This window comes from Arachis ipaensis, chromosome B07 (genome assembly GCF_000816755.2).
Source record: "Arachis ipaensis cultivar K30076 chromosome B07, Araip1.1, whole genome shotgun sequence".
Classification (NCBI taxonomy): Eukaryota; Viridiplantae; Streptophyta; class Magnoliopsida; order Fabales; family Fabaceae; genus Arachis; species Arachis ipaensis.
In genome coordinates this window covers 24,646,972-24,651,018 of record NC_029791.2, presented here as the reverse complement: position 1 = coordinate 24,651,018, position 4,047 = coordinate 24,646,972, and the positions used below count along the sequence as shown (strand labels likewise).

At 31.0% G+C, this 4,047-nt stretch overlaps 1 pseudogene; it reads left to right on the top strand.

Annotated features, from left to right (window-relative positions):
- LOC107607003 lies at positions 258–1,765 on the top strand (annotated as a pseudogene).

Here is a 4,047-nt window from a genome sequence, read left to right as displayed (position 1 = left end):
TATTCTGTTATCTAATGCCAGAGGACCAACCAGTTGGGATGACTTGCTAACAGTGAATGGGATCCAATATTCATCCTTCAAGCAATCTGCTCAACACCGAGGGTTGTTAGAGAGTGATAGTAGCATTCGTACGTGTTTGGTTGAGGCTTCTGTTTTACGATTGCCATGTGCTTCATGAAGGTTGTTTGCAACTATCTTAATATTTTGTGAGTCTACAGATATAAGAAGCTTATGGGATGAAGTTTTTTTCATATATGATGGATTATTATCCGTCAACCAGCTCTACAACAGCCTTAGTGTTAACAAATTGGCTACCCAGGGATATAAATAATATCCTCTTTCAGCACGGAAAACAGATTACACAATACTATTTGCCAGCTCTAACTCCTGAAAATGACAATGACAACTCGATACCCAGAGTTATCCAAGAAGAAATGTCCGTCGAAATACCCCAGGAAGACCTGTGTTCCATAGAAAGATTGAACAATGACCAATTTAAAGCTTTCAAGTGCATTATAAATACAATTGATCGAAGAGAAAGTGGAGTGTTCTTTGTTGATGGGCCGGGAGGAGCAGGCAAAACATTTCTTTACTGAGCTATAATTGCAGAATTGAGAAATAAAGGTCATATTGTCTTGGTAACTGTATCATCAGGAATAGCTGCAACATTATTGCCTGGGGGTCGAACAGCTCATTCTAGGTTTAAGATACCAATTAATGCGGAACCATCATCCATTTGCAACATAAGCAAACAATCAGATCTTTCAAAGCTGATTAAACAAACAACGACAATAATTTGGGATGAAGCACCAATGGCAAATAAAGAATTGGTGCAATCATTAGATTGCACTTTGAGAGACATATTAGCAAATGATATGCCATTTAGAGGAAAAGTGATGGTGGTGGGAGGAGATTTCTGCTAAGTACTGCCTGTGGTGCTGAAAGGTAGTAAGTCACAAATGATTTCGGCTTCTATAGTTAAGTCTCATTTATGGGCTTCCACTCAAATTCTCTATTTGCGACAAAATATGCGATCTTCTAATGATTATGTTTTTGCTGAGTATCTTATGCGCATTGGTGATGGAATTGAGCCTACCATACATGAAGACTTTGTACGGATACAAGCAAATATGATAATTCCGTGGGAAGGTAAAACATCATTACACAAGTTAATAGAAGAAATATTTTCAAACTTACAATCTCATGGATGGGATGCTTCTTACATGGTAGAAAGGGCAACCAAAAAATCATGATGTGCAACAGCTTAATGATATAATTATCAATCAGTTTCCAGGAGAAGAGCAAAATTTAGTATCATTTGATGAGGAAGAAGGAGATACTAATAATTTATATCAACAAGAATATCTTTAATTCAATTTCTACAGGCGGGTTGTCACCTCATGTGTTGAAGGTAAAAAAAGGTGCACCTTTGATGTTATTGAGAAACATAGACCCTAAGGCCAGCTTATGCAATGGTACAAGGTTATTATGTCGTTGAACTTTTCCAAACATGTTGGATGTAGAAAATTTAACCGGTCACTACTATGAAAAAAGAGCTTTCTTGCCTTGGATAAAATACAAAACAATAGAGAATTCAGGACTGCCCTTTATACGTATCAAGAAGCAATTTCCTATAAGTTTGAGTTTTGCAATAACAATAAACAAATCACAAGGACAAACCATTCCTAAAGTAAAGATCTATCTTCCTAAACATGTGTTTACCCATGGCCAATTATATGTTGCTCTATCTCGAAGTGTTTCTTAGTCAACTACAAAAATTTTAGTCAAAGAAGGAAAAATAGATGGAACAAGTGGAGAATTTACCAAAAATGTGATTTTCAAAGAAATATTGTTACCTTCACCACAGGTAATTTATGTTCTTAGTAAATGTGTGTGTAGTTACTTCTTGGTACAATTTAGTCTTCATATAATTTTAATCTTTAAATCTTTTTCATTGATATAGATATTTTTGTGTACAAACTTCAATTTATTGACGACTAATGACTTATATTTTTTTAATAGACATTAATTTTAAAGGAGCTCATCAATATATGCCAGGAGATAAGAACAACGAACTTGAACATCTGTTTTACACAACAGGTATGTACTAATTATCATTAACTGAGATATACTAGAAATTTATGAACAAATATCAATTACAAGAAGAAAGATTCCAAAGTCTCTGGAGTGCATGGAAAGATGAGTAATCAATTGCATCAATTGAACCAATAGACAATAAAGTAATTTTTTAAATTAATTACTGTAAAAATTACATCAAATATACATACTTCTATTTCTATGTTAGTAATCATAATCATATATTATCTAATAGGTTCATCCCCTTCAAATTTATTCTATTGGTTGAGGAGGTACGGTTAAAATAGACAAGACTCAATTCTGGAAGATGATTAAAAAGGAAATACTGCTCCAAAAACATACAAGGTAATTCAATCATTGTAATCAGAATGTTACAGATATGCCTATTATCTATCCCCTTCTATCTTCTTCTTCTTCTTCTTCTATTATATAAAGGGAAAAAGTTTATGCCTAAAATGTTAAAAAGTTGCTCTAAGATTGCAACGGAAATTATGTTTCTCATGTTGAATAAAGATGCAAAAAATAATTTTATACTCGTGATAATAAATTAAACTTTTTTCTTTTTCCAACAACAAACTCACAAAAGCGAATTACTCATGTTAGTAAAAAATATTACAGGTACCTATCACTAGATTAAGAAAACTGCACAAAATAGAGATAATATTGGATAAAAATATATTTGAATGCTCTACAGAGGGTTTAATGGCTTCTTTTGTTGTACATGTATAGGAAATCCAATGCCAAATAAGAAATTTTAATTTTACAAATTTTATTTTTTTGTTAAATTGTTATTCAAATATAATGAAATTTGTATTAGCATATGATATATTTATTGATTTCTAAATTTTGTAGTTTTTCAAGGCTCAAGAATTTATTAGTAAGAAGATGTATAAAGAATTACGAAAGATTTTTACTCGGTACAAATTCAGAAATTATTTTAGGTTTATCTTAACATTTTTACTTATAGTTTGATCTATAATTCCCAAAAAAAAAAAAAGACATAATTATTTTTCTTCTTTGTACTTTTTGTAGGCACATGAAAGATTTTTTAAATACAAATCCGTACTTTAGCTTACCACTTAAAAAGGGGTCTCTAAACAAAAATAAATATATATGACTTTTGAATATAGCTCATCTTTTGTAAACAATCGTATTTTTATATTTATTTTCTTGACTTTAAGTTAGATAGAAGAAGATAAAACATTATTGTGATAACTATTTAATGGATTTTATTATTTGTAGATAGGTGATATATGTTTATTTTAATTAAAATATTTTCATATTATCATTGTTTATAGATAAGTGATATATGTTTATTTTAATTTTATCATTTTCATATTATCATTAACTACTCTATATTATTATTTTTATATTATTAAAATTTAAAATTTCAAAAATTATTAAATTAATCAATTTTAAATCCAATAGAAAAAGTGGCTGAGCTGCTAGTATACTATATATTCAAAAGAAAAATAAACTATGTAATATCTAAATACCAAATTTTACCAAGCATCTAAATCTTCATACTCCTCACCAAGTGTGAATAAGTTTTATTACAAGAAAAACGCTAAGTACCGTCGAATTTATCGTCGAATTTAGAATCTCGAGTTACCGTCGATTTTACCGACAGATTTATGGAGGATTTTGTTGTGAAATTTGTTACGTCAAATTGTTACCGATGGATTCACTTATCCGACAATAAATTCGTGGGTATTTGGAGGGAAAAAAATATGGAATATGCGCGAACTTTTGTTGGATTTACTATTGGATTGTTCCAACGGTAATACATTTTAGTTAAACATTGCGTTTTAGTGACACGCAGTAGGCTACCGTCAAATTTATTCACGGTAATCAGCTCTAAAATTGAGAGCACAAACTTTCTCCCCCTTCATTTCGAAAAGCCCCTCTCTCTCAAATTCTCTCTCTCTCTCTCTCTCTCTCTCTCTCTAC